At 35.0% G+C, this 15,483-nt stretch overlaps 1 long non-coding RNA gene across 5 annotated transcripts; it reads left to right on the top strand.

Moving 5' to 3' along the window:
* The first annotated feature begins 1,140 nt into the window (after nucleotides 1–1,140).
* LOC129883154 (uncharacterized) lies at nucleotides 1,141–14,790 on the top strand. Of its 5 annotated transcripts, XR_008765880.1 has the most exons (8): nucleotides 1,149–1,274; nucleotides 1,726–1,840; nucleotides 2,082–2,173; nucleotides 7,161–7,453; nucleotides 7,654–7,870; nucleotides 12,752–12,834; nucleotides 13,635–13,716; nucleotides 14,513–14,790. It is a non-coding gene; the product is annotated as an uncharacterized LOC129883154 (long non-coding RNA). The 5 variants fall into 5 exon arrangements; XR_008765879.1 differs by having other exon boundaries at nucleotides 7,161–7,870; XR_008765877.1 differs by lacking the exons at nucleotides 7,161–7,453; nucleotides 7,654–7,870.
* Nucleotides 14,791–15,483: the final 693 nt, after the last annotated feature.

Below are 15,483 nucleotides of genomic sequence, written 5' to 3' on the forward strand. Positions count from 1 at the left end.
CCCTGAGTTGAGATTCCGAGTTGATTTGATTCTTCCTTGATGTTTGTTTCATTCGGCCATTTTACATACTCGTACATTCTACGTACTGACGCCATTTGGCCTGCATCGTTTAATGATGCAGAGACAGGTACTAGAGATCATCAACCGGCGCACCGTTGAAGATCTATTCACTTCCAGCTAGTTGGTGAGTCCTCCATGTTTTCGGAGGATGCCGAAATATCTTTTTTTTTTAGCTTTGATTAGTTTTCTTTTATTTTGATTTTTGGTAGCCATGGACCTGTTATCGGCACCTCCTGGATTGTTGATAGAGGCTTCATAGACTAGAGCGTGGAAAATGTTGAATTGTTCGTTTTGATTAGTTTTATTCTTGCTAGTTGTTGATTGGATATATGTTTGGCCTTTGGTCCTAAATTATGAATAGTATTCTTATGATTGAGTCTTCCGCTGATAGAATGTGATTGAATGAAAGTGTGATTGGACCAAGTGGTTCGCTTGAAGGCCAAAAATGGTTTTCGAGTGTCGGCCATGTCTAGGGTACCCTTCTGGGATGCGACAGAAAAAGTCTAAACAAAGTTGCAAATCCACCATTTAATAAATTTCAACTTCTGAAAAATTAAACAAATTTCCTTTGATAAAGTTGTTGGAGCACAAAATATGGAATCAAAACATGTGAGTAAAGAACTTTTAATTTTATTCTCATGGCAAGAAATTTGTTTTTATTAATTAAATATATATAAATCTCTCTCCATACTTAATAGGTAATAACTTTTTTCTTTTTATAATAATTTTAGCATATTCAAGTCATTAGCAACAATAATATATATACTTCATTTTATCATTCATTTAAATAAAATTAGAACTTATATTTTCTTTTCTCGTAAATTTTATTTTGTATTGTTAAGGTTAAAGTTATTTTCATAAGAGTAATTTGGAAAAAAAATATAGAGAGGAGAGAGAAACAATTAAAAAAATAGGTTAAGAATTTAAGTTCCTAAATTATTTATATAAAAAATGGACAAAAACCAAATCTCACAAACTTTTCAATATTTAAAGAATTAAAACGAATAGGTGTATAGTTAAAAAACTAAACTTGATTAATATATATGTGTGATCAAACCTGATAATTTTTAACAATCCTATATTTTCGACATTGTCTTGTGAGTATCCTTAAACCCTGTTGCTGTTGCTTCCTCTCCCTATGAGAAAGGTGAGAGCAAAATGTCCATTTCTCGTCTTTTTTTCATCCATATTCCGATCGCTGATCAACACTGTAGGTAATTTATCAAATACCCACTTGAAAAAAATTGTCTTTCCCCCCTCATTTTAGCCTCACACTGTTGTTTCTTGATTCTGGTGTTGGGTTGGGATGTGATTATTTTTGTTTCGTAGAATTAGGCAGATGAGGGGTATTGATTTTATCACTTGTATCAGATACCAATTTGGAAAGATGCGTCTTTTCTTTTTCCTTTCTTTTGGTCTCAAAATTGTTGGGTGTGGGGTGGATGGGTTTGATGTGTTACTGAACCTATTTGTAGAATGTAGAAGAGCAAATAAGTAGTTTATCAGATACCCATTTGGAAAAAAATTATGTCTTTTTGATTTTATCATTTTTGCTGTAAAAGATATTCTTGGTTTTTTTTATTATTGATTTTAGGGAGGGAGGGTCGATAAGTACTGTTTATTTTCTCAATTGTATGTGTTAATGGAGCTAATTTGTATTTACAGAATGTAAAAGATGGTGTTCTTCAGTGAATGATAAGGGTGAAATTTCACAGCTGTTGAAGAAATCTGAGGCGGTGGAGCACCAGAAAGCCATGGCTGTGGAGATATATGAAAAGAAGTAAAATCTCTTAATTGTGAATGCCTATGAGTCTTTAGCTGCATTTTGAGCTAAACTATTTCGTTGAAATTTGATGATGATATTAGTGTGGTCTTTAAAAATATTAAGCATTCATTTGCAAGATTATGAGCTTAGTAGTTTTGGTAGTATGACGTGCAGTTTATGTGGATTAAATGTTTCCAAATTAACTTGTTAGTGAAATTATTATGTATGATAGTATGAAATCGTCATATGCTTGCAGTTTGTTTGTCAATCATATTGTGGACAAAGTTGTTGCCATGTGACCAGGAGGACGGGTTCAAGCCTTGAAACAGCCTCTGGCAGAAATGCAAGGTAAGGTTGCGTACAATAGATTCTTGTGGTCGGGCCCTTCCCCGGACCCTGCGCATAGCGGGAGCTTTAGTGCACCGGGCTGCCCTTTTATTGTGGACAATGTTGAAGAAAAGGGTAATCATATTGTGACAAAAAATGTAGGAAATAAATGGTGGATGATTAGCATGCTAGGCATTGTTCCACGAGAAAGAAAAACATGTAAATCTAACTATTTACACTAAACCATGCTAAAGATCTGGACCTAGCCAAATTTGATGAATAGGATCTTTGGAGTATCCTGGTGGCCTTAGTAGAGAATTGAGTCAAAAATCATAAAGCAAGATTTGGAAAATGATGAAATAAGAAGAAAACTAAAATTAAGCTTTGGTTGATTACTAACAAACAATATATGTAACGACTTGTCTGTTCATTTTGAGTATTATGATCCTTTCCCTTAAATGACCTTTTCCCTAGACTTAAAACGTGATTTATGACTTGCCGGGACTAGTGGCATAGTTCTCAAGGCAAACACATGCGTGTCGGTGAAGAAAACCAAAAACTAGGAACTTGGAAAGACTAAGGGTTGGCAAAACAATATTTGGAGTAAACAAGATTGAAATTAAGGTGCACAATGCATGAGATTGCTTAAGGGTTGACCAAAGTCAATATTTGTCATTTTCTCTGGTTTGTGGCATGAGATTGCTTCTCGGGTCTACAAACAAGACTAGAAACCGAATTAGTATTGAGCCGTATCAATATGTTGGTCCAGCAAAATATAGAAGAGACCTAGCTAGTAAGTGCCAAGAGTAAATTGTATCCATTAGGCCCACTCTGTGTGAGTATCAATATATATTGTTCCTCTAAATTAAAAAGAGCATAATCAGCTTAACTCTTATTGTATGTTGTTCTTTGTTTTTAGCTCTTCAGTAAAACATATGTAGCAGAAATCCTGATTGAATTTGTTCAAAGAAAAAGTAAAGGAAAAGGAGCTACAGAAGATTTGCATTGTTGGGCCTATGCTTAAACATGCGATTACACATCTAATGAACTCTCATATAGTTATAATTTGAAGATGTTTTTACTCGGAATGAACTCTCTAAATTAGATGACCTAGTGAATGAAATGGTGAACTCTCATATAGTTTTTGTTCTTTCCTTTTTGGGACGAAGTTATGAGATAGTAAAAGGATGCCTTCTGTAGACTTGCTGGATGTACTGAAAGGACTATTTCACTCCATGTTTTCCAAATTCCTTCTTTTTCTCAAAATAGAAAAAGTTCTCCATAGAAAACAAAGATTTTTCTATTTTATGAGTCTCCTAATAATCTGTGTAAGTTCATACATAAAATTGAATGTTGAACTAAGATTATAATAGATAATAGTTGACATAGTAAATATTTAGGGCAGGTCATTTGTTGTCTTTCATTAGAGAATGAACTATTTCATTTTGAAACAACATTAAGCATATCAATACAACAACAACAACAACAACCCAATGAAATCCCACAATGTGGGGAACATTAAGCATATCAATGCGGTGGAGAAATTATAAGTCAATCTCCTTCAATCAAATTACAGATTTTATTCTAGTTATTATTATATTGAATGAAATTCTGGTGGCTTCTATTTAATTAAACAATAATTTATCTATTTTAGGAAAAAATGTTATATGATACACAAAATTCTGGAATGAATGGTACCAATATATATGACATTAAATTTTAGTTTATAGTGATAACACAAAAGAAAATCAATGACTACAAGGAATGCCATATAAAATTTCTAAGGGGAATACAATTTTGTAAATAAGGAGAAAACTTAAACAAGAATATCCAAACAATTGGAGGTTCAGACAATTTACAATCAACAAAAGGATGTAAATGCTTTAGTCATAGATACTCTTGGCCTTAAAGCTTTAAGCTTAGATCCACCTCACCAGTTTTGTTATCACAAATGAGCTGAGGTTTGAATCTCAACTAAGATGGATCAGATCTATCCAAAATAGGAAAATCTATCTCCTTTATATGTGGTCCTACCTACAAATTCAGGAGGGGTTTCATTTAGGTCAATAACTATTGAATTTAAACCTCGTACATAGGTCCTTCTTGTTGGTTGAAGCATTTATGCAACTGGTTTGCTTGCACGCCTATGTTATTATCATTTCCTCTAATTGAGAGAGGACGATATGATGGTGGTGGTGGCAATAGTAGGTTTTGATTTGTATGCACATCTCTGCCATCATTGTTACCTCTAATCAAGTTGTCACGATATGTGGGTGGTGGTGGTAGTTGTTGATTTGTATGCGCACCTCTGCCATCATCTAAACCTCTAATAAAGCGGGCATCATATGAGAATGGTGGTGGTGGTGGTGGTGATGCCATCGGTGTCGGCAGCAGCAGTGGTACTTGTGGGTTTACAAGCACATTTGTTTCACTATAGGTACCTCTAACCCAGGGACGAAATGACGGTGGTGGTAATGGTGATTGTGAATTAGTTCTTTTGTTTCTCATGGTTCTTACATGTTGGACTGATTCTAATGGTCTTGGTAATGGTTCACTTAGGTTGTTTGAACCTTCTACAACATCTATCTCCATTTCGTCAATAGGATGAGATTCAACATGAATCATGAATTCTTGATAGCCGCGAACAGTTCCATTACATAGAGGACACTTGATCAGTTCTAGATGGGTCGACATTCTGAAAAACAAAAAATTGAAAAGGAAGCAGCATCAAAAATGTTAATATTTAATGTCAAACAACATAAATTTTTTACCTAAAAAGAGGACTTGTTTTTTCAGAAATTCACCTATCTTATGGGGACTATATAAAGAATTTATAGGTCAGAGGCTCACCTTCAGACTTGCAAATTTCACATCTTTTGTATGGTAAATTAATTTGTTAAAGTGAAAGTTATTGATGTTTTTTCCTTATTAGAGATTTGTCCTTTTGTTCTTATATTTCTCCAATTTATATGAATTAGTTAATTTGTTAAAGTGAAAAGGATATTGCTATAACAATTAGTTGTACCTTTTATTTTTTTTCCTTTTACAAAGACGTACCTTCCAATCTATATGAATTTCGAATTAGATTATCACAATAGTTTCATAGTAAATACTTATGGCCAATCACTTAATACTCTTCCAATAAGAGATATTTTGAAGATTGACGCAATATTACAAGCTTTTTAATACTTGAAAATGTACCTACCAAAATAAATGAAATTGTGGTATACTAAAGACTATCTTACTCCACAGCACTAGTATTCCGAATGTATGCTATGTAAGCCGAACACTCCTTCTCTACGATCCTCCTTGCTCTAAAAAATGATATCACCTTCTTAGGTGCATGGTTAATTGTACCTCTTCACATCAAACAAGGAATACCATGCATAATCAAAGTAATCGTCTTGGCATAACAATCCAAAATCGTATGATAAAGAGATAATTAATTCATACCCAAAATCACATCAAAATCCATCATATCAAGAATGATAAGGTCCACCCATGTATCATACCCCAACAAGGTCACAACACTAGATCGATACACTACTAATAAATTACATACATTAGTAGAAATATGCATAGGTACTGCCAAGGAATCACACATCATATCCAGGTGCGTAGCAAAATAGGTAGACACATAAGAATAAATAGATCCTGGATCATAAAAAACAAACAAAAGTCTGTCAATTGAAAGCCGAAATAGTACATGTGATAACCACATCTGAAGCTTCAACCTCTTTTCTACCTAGAAAAGCCTAACAATAGCCACATCAATTCCTGAATATAGCAGTTGACAAGCTAGGAATATGAATCTGGGTGTAATTGTCAAAAGGCCAAGATATAAAGGGATTACTGATATGTTCTTTTATTCATACTGTTATTTTCTACATAGAATGCCTTCTTATAGTATGTTTTATATTAATCATTAATTTCACTTTATCTACTGCATCTCCTTACATATTTTTTATGCTCCATTATTCTCTAGCAATTTTAAAGAAAATTTTACGGGATTTTATATTTTTTTAAAATATTGAGATGTGATAAAGATGTCTATTTTGTTGAAGTCTTTGAAGTTAAACACTAACTATTTCTCACCAAAAGTACTACTTTTAAAAAACAAATTCTAAAATAAGTTAATTTTAGAAGTTAATCCAAACAAATTAGCAAAAGAATGAGGATGCATGTCTTCTTATCATGCTTTAAAAAGACAGTATTAGCATTAGAAAATTTAATTGTTGGTAATTATTTGTTACCTAATATAAAATTTTGTGAATCATTATAATTAATATTTTACTCAATGTCCTCAAATCAAGTGATTAAAATAGAATGCCTACAATTTGATAATCAGGTGATTAAAACTTTTTAGTTTTATGCTTAGCATTATCAATATTAATCGTAAGACTTTTCTATGTTATAATTTATTGTAATCTAACGATTAAACTTTATTATATCTTTATTATTTTAACAAGAGGATTATAAAGATTGTGTGAGAATATAATTTATGATTTTGAATAATTTTTTTTTAAAAATAATGCTAAAAACCATTATTGTCAAATTTAAACAATGAACTAAACTTATATATTGATTTATTTTCATAAGTTTTCAATTAGCATAAATTGTCTCTATATGCTAACATTCTCTTATGTAAACTTTACAATATCATTTTATAATATTTGAATTTTGAAATTGACAATAAATCAGTATATATGAGAGTGTTTATCAACTAACCGCGCAACGCGTGGGTATACTAGTTTTTTTTTAAAAATATATAAAAACACCAAAAAGAAGCCACCAGGATCTATGTAAGGTGTTAGTATGCGTACACACCACCCTCTCCGGACCTCACTTGTGGAATCACACCGAGTATGTTGTTGTTGTTGTTGTTCATTTAAGTTATATCCACATTGCATAAAAATTTATGAGTCTAACCACTTTTGAACAACTCAGATATGTATCGATTGAGATTAGGCTTTACTAACTTTTGAACAACGATGTGTATCAACTTCAGGTAAGTAAAACTCCCGATATCGAACCTGGCATGAATGGATTAGTTTGGAATGTCAAGGTTCAAAGGTGTGTTGCAAAATAGAGACTTTTGGAGAGAATTCCGAGTTTCTATCCCATGCAACCCGCTATAGCGGGTGTCATGTCGCTAAAGCCAGGAAAATTAATTCCCTCTATAGCGGGGTAAGTTAGGTGTTAGTGCAGTAAAGTCCCTAAATCAGTCAATTTTTGGCTATCTCATTTTGGGGATCTACAAGGGCGAAAACCACCAGTTTTCCATCGTGTTCATCAATAAAGGTAAATTAATTACTCCCCTAACTTGTAAATTGATTCTTAAGCCTTAGAATCCATGAGGGTAACCTTACGAAGGGTTTTTAACTTGATAGCCCTAGTTTGGGTGGGATGATCATTAAATTGGCCCAGGGGTAGGATTTGAGTATAATCTGGGTATTTTTAGGCCATTATTCATTGATTGTTGTATTTTGTTATTGTTTTAGACCAAGAACAAGTCAAGGCATTACAAAAGGGGAAATCTCATGCAATGAACCTGTTTACTCTACTTGTGGTTTCAAGTGTTGCTCGGATATCACGTCTGGTACAGATATCTATATGATTGGCTGGGATACCACGCTAGTACAATGTACTAACGATGGTTGGCTCGGGTACCACGCTGGTACACTAACAGTTTGTGTGTGAGTTCCATGAGAGAATCGGGTATGTGTTATTGTGATCATGTGGGACATGTTTCATGCATTTGTTAAGTCAGGATTTGTGATCGGGAGTCTATATCTATTGTGACCTGTTGAAATATGTGTTGGCTGTATTACTGTATTTTGGTTTTATGTCTTACATTCTTATCTTGAAACTGGCCATGTGATCCTACCGGTACATTGTGTTTGCTGCACTTGCTCTTTCTTTGTTGAATACATGGCATATTTAGGTGGTTATTGAGAGACCTCAATTGTGAGACTTCTGCGATCTGAATCCAAGGGTGAGCTATTTCGTTCAGGCTACCGTGGATTCTCCTTAGTTTTTTGTCCATCTCTTCGGACACAGACATTTAGACATTTGTTATTGTTTTCTTGTTGGGGTTGCATCCCCCTTATCCTAGACTTTGTTAGAGTTTTGGTACTATGACTTTCAGGTTCTAGGAGGTATGTTCAGTAAAGTGTTTTTTAATATATTGATTGGGTTCATGAGAACTCAGTCCTTTTACTTGTTTAAAACTGTTTTATTTGTTTAAATTGCATGATTTTATGGGTTAAGTTTTGGTTAGAATTGGTTCTCCCACTAGGAGGTTAGTGTAGGTGCCACTCACGGCGGTCTAGGTCGTGACAGGAAGACAACAACATATGCTGATTTTGAGACTTCTGGTCCTGGTCATACAGGTGCACAATCTGAGGCTTCTGGTTTTTCTGGTGTTTCTAACCTGCTAGTCACTTTTGCTAGTCTGCCTCAAGATCAGTACTCCTACATACTGTCCCACTTGCAGTACTCTCATCTTTCATCACCTACTAATCCTCATAGCATCTGCTAACTTTGCCGGTAAAATCTTGACTGACAATGTTTTGTTCAAAACTTGTTTGCCTACTAAGATTCGTGATAACTTTTGGATTATGGATTATGGAGCATCAGATCACATGACATCTGACCTTTCTTTACTCTTCAATGTTAAAACATTACCTTTTCCTTGTCTTGTTTCACTTCCAAATGGATACAAAGTTAAAGTCTCTAACATTGGTTCCTTAACTGTTTCCTGATCTTACTTTGTACAATGTATTATACATTCCTAACTTTTAGCATCACCTCATTTCTATCTCAAAACTTGTTGAACCTTCTGGATATATTGTTCAGTTCACCAACTCTGGCTGCAATTGACAGGGACCTTCACCAAATATTGTTTTTGGTAGACCAGACTGTGGATTGTACAAGCTTTTTCATGTTCCTTGCAGTTCTGCTCCTTGTATTTCTTGTAAATCTCTATTGTTTTCCCTTCTGTGTCTTCTAATACTTCTTGAAGTGTGTTTCCTTCTCTTGTCTCAACTGATCCTGACATAGATTTTCACATTAGTAGTACTTCTTGAACTGTGTTTCCTTCTCTTGTCTCAACTGATCCTGGCATAGATTTTCACATTAGTATAAAAATGTAACCTCTGATGCACATTTGGCTGATATTAATGAAGTGGATATTGTTTGGCATTAAAGACTTGGGCATATGCCTTTCTCTAAAATGAAATATATTTCTGGGCTAGGTACTTCTTTGTCTTCTAAACAATCTTTCACATGCTCCATTTGCCTTCGAGCCAAACAAACTAGACTACCTTTCCCTGATAACTCTATTAAAACTACTACCCCTTTCCAACTGATTCATGTTGACACATGAGGGCCATATCATGTGCCTACCTATGATGGGTCAAGATATTTCTTGATCATTGTTTGATAGCTACTCCAGGGCGACATGGACTCATTATTGGGTGCCAAAAGTAATGCCTTTGATAGCTTAAAAGTCTATGTTTTCATGGTTGAAACCTAAGTTCTTACCAAAGTGCAAATTGTCAGAAGTGACAATGCCACTAGAACTAGGGAGCTCTATTTTTGGTTCTAAATTTTTTTTTGATAAAGGGATAGTGCATCAGATTTCAGGACATTACTTTTTCAATCTCACCTCCCTATCAGATTCTGGGCATTCTCAGTGCTACATATCTCATAAACAGATTCCCGTCTCATCTTCTGAATCACAATAACCCTTTTCAGTTACTCTGTGGGCAGCCACCTACTTATGCTCATCTCAATACTTTTGGTTGTCTTTGTTATTCTACCATTCCCAAATCTCATAGGGATAAATTTCAACCTAGAGCTATTCCTTGCATCTTGGTTGGCTATCCTTTTGCCAAGAAACGTTACAAGCTTTATAACCTAGAAACCAAGTCTTGTTTATTTCCAGGGATGTTATTTTCCATGAACACCTTTTTCACTTTCTTCAGTCTTCTAAATCTTCTCAGGTTTTTCTTTTCCCTTCTCTTTCTGTTTTAATGACCCCACTCATGTTGCTTCTTCTTTTGATCCTCCTTCAGATTCCTTTTCTCCTTCACTTCCACATACGGCTCCTCCTATTGTTTCTGCTTCTCCTCGTTCTATTGCTTCCATTACTTCATTTTCTCTTTCTCCCATTTCTTCTTCCTCTGCACCTCTTTCTATTCTTGCACCTTCTCTTGCACCTAGAAGATCTACTAAGGCCTCTCCTCAACCTGTTTACCTCCAGCAGTAGCTTTGTAATGCTTTTCAGTCTGTTGATTTCTCCTGTTCTGAATCATCTAGTCTTAGTCAGCATCATGTTTTGTAAATGGTAAGGAATTTGAGGCATTAGCTGCAAATAACACTTGGTCTATTGTGGAGTTACCTAGTGGTAAGAAACCTATTGGTTGTAAATGATTTATAAAGTCAAATAGAGGGCTGATGGGGCCGTTGAGAGGTATAAGGCCAGATTAGTAGTCAGGGGGGATATAGGTTGGGGGGGTTGATTTTCATGAATTTTTTCTCCTGTTGTTATGTCCACTGTCAAGTGTCTCATTGTTGTTGCCATCAAACAACAGTGGCCTCTCTTTCAGCTTGATATCAACAATGCTTTCTTACATGGTGAATTGGATGAGGAAGTCTTTATGAAACTTCCTCCAATTCTTTTGGTTCCTTCTTCCCCTGATTTTTCTTTTTCTGATCCTTCGCTTTGCAAATTACAAAAGAGTCTATATGGTTTGAGACAAGCTTTCAGACAGTGGTATGCTAAGGTTTCTCAGCCTTTGGAGTCTAGAGGTTATCACCATTCACTAAATGATTATTCCCTGTTCACCGGAGGATCTGGGGACTCTTTTGTTGTAGGGGTTGTATCTGTAGATGGGGACTCTTTTGTTGTAGGGGTTATATCTGTTGATGATATTGTTCTCACTGGCACTGATTTAACTGAAACAGATGCTCTCAAGCCCTTTCTTCATGACCAGTTCAAAATCAAGGACTTGGGGCTGCTTAACTACTTTCTTGGTATTGAGGTTTCGTACACTTCTTCTGGTGTCTTGTTGCATCAGAAGAAATTCATTGCTGATTTACTCAAAAAAGTTTCCTTGTGATGCTTGCACACCTGTGATTTGTTCTCTTGAGTTACATGAGAAGTTGAAGGCCAAGACGGGTACTCATTTTCCAAAGCCTGAGTTTACAGGAGCTTGATTGGCAATCTAAACTTCCTTACACACACTAGACCTGAGATCTCATTTGCTGTACAACATTTGATCCAGTTTATGCAACATCCTTGTGCTCCGCACATGCAAAGTTGCATTACATTTATTGAGATACCTCAAAGGCACATTTGACTCTGGTTTGTTTATCAATAGTTCACCTGATCTCTCCTTGCAAGTGTTCTGTGATAGTGACTGGGGATCTTGATGGTAGGAGATCTGTGTCTGGTTTCTGCATTCTCTTTGGGGGTAGTCTGCGTGTTGGAAGTCCAAAAAGCAACCTATTGTGTCCCTTTCTTCACCTGTAGCTGAGTACAGGAGCTTGCACAAGGCTGTCGTTGAGATTACCTGGCTATCCAGACTTTATTCTGAATTTGGGATTCCTGCTTTCATAATATTCCTATATACTGTGACAACCAGGCTTCTATATACATTGCTAAGAATCCTATCTTCCATGAAAGGACCAAGTTCATTGAATTGGATCGTCGTCAGTTTGTTTCATTCTTCAAGTTCTACTCAGCTTACTGATGTGTTTACTAAGTCTCTTTCTGGTGGTCCTCATCATTCTCATCTTGTCAAGTTGGGAGGTGTTATCACCCTCAACCTTGAGGGAGGATGTTAGTGTCACATCAGTTAGTGGCATTGGTTAGTTAGTAGTTTGTTAGCTGTTAGCTGCTATCTGTTTCAGTTAGTTTGTTATTTGGTATTGGACTTGACCCAATTTGTATTTATCCAGTGGTTCTATAAATAAGCCCTCATATATCTTTTGTAAAGTTTAAACAGATATAGTAAATTAAAATCCTCTTTCATGTAAATGCATGATTCATTCTTCTCAATTTCCTCAAGTTAACATGATCAACACTGTAGGTAGTTTATGAAATACCCACTTGAAAAAGGTTGTCTTTTTCCCCTCATTTTTGCCTTGTAATGTTGTTTCTTAATTCTGGTGTTGGGTTGGGTTGGGGGTTGAATGATGTGATTATTTCACTTGTATTTATTGAAAAATGGACCTATTTTCTATCCGTAGAATTAGGCAGATGAATAGGTAGTTCATCAGATATCCATTTGGAAAGATGTTTTTTTCTCTCCCATTTTGTCTCAAAATGTTGGTTCCTGATTATCTTTTCTAGGTGTGGGTGTATTGATTTTATCACTTGTATGCGTTAATTAACCTATTTGCAGAATGTAGAAGAGTGAATAAGTAGTTTATCAGATACCCATTTTGGGAAAAAAAAGTATGTCTTTTTGTTTTATCATTTTGGCTGTAAAATGCTATTCTTGCTCCTCTCTATTGGTTTGGGGGAGGGAGGGTCGAGAAGTACTGTTTTTTTCAATTGTATGTGTTAACGGAGCTAGTTTCTATTTACAGAATGTAGAAGATGGTGTTCTTCAGTGAATGATAAGGGTGAGGAGCGGCAGAAAACCATGGTTGTGAAGATATCTGAAAAGAAGGTCGGTCTCTTAATTACAATGCTTATGAGCCTTTAGCTGCATTTTGAGCTAAAATATTTGGTTGAAATTTGATTAATATTAGCGTGGTTCAGCACCCAAGGGTGTGGCCTAGTGGTCGATGAAGTGGTTGAGAACCCTGAAGTCTCAAGTTCAAAACTCAGCAGAGACAAAACAACACTAGGTGATTCTTCCCATCTGTCCTAGTTTTGGTGGACAGAGTTACCTGGTACCTGTTGCTGGTGGGAAATGGCAGGTATCCCGTGGAATTAGTCGAGGTGCGCGAAAGCTGGCCGGGACACCACGGTCATAAAAAAAAATAGTGTGGTTCCCAAAATTTTTTAGTAGCTTATTAAGCATAAAAAAAGGTTGCAATATTATGAGCTTAGTAGTTGTGGTAGTATGCTGTGCAGTTGATCTATGGATAATTTTTTTTCAAATTAACTTGTTAGTGAATGTATACAACAACAACAACCCAGTGAAATCCCACGATGTGGGAACTGGGGAGGGTAGAGTGTACACAGACTTTACTCCTACCAAGGTAGGATGGCTGTTTCCGGGAGACCCTCGGCTCAAAAGAAAAAGCATAAAAAGATGTCAGATAGTGAAGGTATGATAGTGTAAAATCGTACACCTATTTGCCGTATGCTTGTGAATTATATTGTGGAAAATGTTGGAAGAAAAGGGTAATCATATTGTGAAAAAAAATGATGGAAATAAATTGTGGAAGATTAGTATGTTAGGGGTTTTTCCATGGGAAAGAAAAATTTGCAAATCTGACTATTTACATCACAATTATGTAGAACTCGTATTTGATAGATTGGGAGCGCAAAGGCTCTGACAAAGGGGGAGACTGTTTTGTGATTTGCGGTGCTTCAAATTGAGGTAAGTTAAGACGTTTAAACTCCAATTGAGATATATTTTCGAAAAAATAATAAGTGTGTGGGATTAGGGGTACCATATAGGTGAGGTGACGAGTGCCTATGCGGGTACCAGGTGAGATATACATATACCTTAACCTATTTTTTAGCTGATTAATTATGTGATTGTCTGGCATTGTATGTAAATGGTGCCTATCATAGTTAATTGATCATATGTTTATGCATCACTCTAAATATTTTGTACATTTGTGATACTTGAATTGCCTAGGTTCACTTTTTGTACAGTTTATATGCCATATGGGGCCATATGCTACTCATTACATATATGATCATCCATACTTACATTCTGTGATGATTCATGAGATTATGGCTTGACGGATCGTTTGATATGGTTGATTGATATTCATATTGTATAATGCATTCTTACATGTGATAGCCCGACCGAGTGATACATGCCCGATGAGAAGTTTTGGCGGGTATATGAACTTCACGAGTCTACATCACAACTCCCAGACACCCCTGTTGAAATACCTGTGCATGCTGATAGTTTATATAATTTGTTGGATTGCATTCTGTATCTATCTGTAATTTATGGAAAACTTATTTGTTGAACTTGAGCTTTTCTGCCTTTATTGTTCATTAACTTGTTTATCATTAATGCTTATACATGTCTTGTACTGACGCAAGTGCTTTCAGCAATCAAATCTCGTTACTACTTTGACGATATCAGTTAATAATACTTACTGGATATACGTTGTTTATGTACTCATACTACACTTGTTGCATTCTTTTTGATGCAGGTTTTGATTTATGTGATAGTGGAGTTTGCAAAGAAGTTTGAGTCAATGGTTGTTCATCTAGAGATTTTGGGGTGTGTTGCTTGGTTGATCCACAACATCAAAATTTCCTTATTGTAATTTATTTCCTATCTGTTTGTTCTAGACAGTTGTATTAGCTTATTTCAAAATTGTATATTCTTTTTTTATAACCTTTTCCAAACTTGTGTACTCTAAATTTAGAGGCTTTTGTACCAACAACTTTGGATTTTAGGGGTATAGTTCCTCTATTCTGCATTTTTTATGATTATCAGACTTATTTATGAGTTTCATATATTTTTTGTTTTTACTTTTCGCTTTTAAGAACAAAAGAAATAAATGTCAAACACGTAAATATTCAAATCAATCAAAACTTAAAACTTTTATATATAAAAATTAGTATTGAGTTGTATCAATAGATTGGTCTATAAAGAAATAGAAGAGACCTAGTTGATAAATAGTTCAAGGAGTAAATTGTATCCATTACTTAGTCTATATATATTGTTCTGCTAAATTAAAAAGAGGGTAATTAGTTTAATATTATAAGTTATTCTTTGTTTTTAGCTTATTTCAGTAAATATATGTAGTAGAAATTCTAGTTGAATTAGTTTTAAAAAGATTACATAAGATTTGCAATGTTGGGCTATGCTTACACAGACAATTACACATTTTTTTATTTGAATAACACTCCTATGTTATCTTGGTTAAGTTGGACTTTGCAAAATATAACCAACTTAATTGGGTGATTCTTAAGAATGACATTGGAGGTGACTGATCAATCTTGAACTTTTCACCTTCATTGTTCTATAGGCAAAATATTAAGTGTAATAACTTTTGATTTTTGATCTTTAATATTTGTCCACGAGGCAAGCAGTGTTCATGACATGTTACTGAGCGTAATTTTCTGCACTTCATTGATTTCAAGCATGAAATCTATTCTGGTCGTTTGGTTTGAA

Source organism: Solanum dulcamara, chromosome 3, assembly GCF_947179165.1.
Source record: "Solanum dulcamara chromosome 3, daSolDulc1.2, whole genome shotgun sequence".
Classification (NCBI taxonomy): Eukaryota; Viridiplantae; Streptophyta; class Magnoliopsida; order Solanales; family Solanaceae; genus Solanum; species Solanum dulcamara.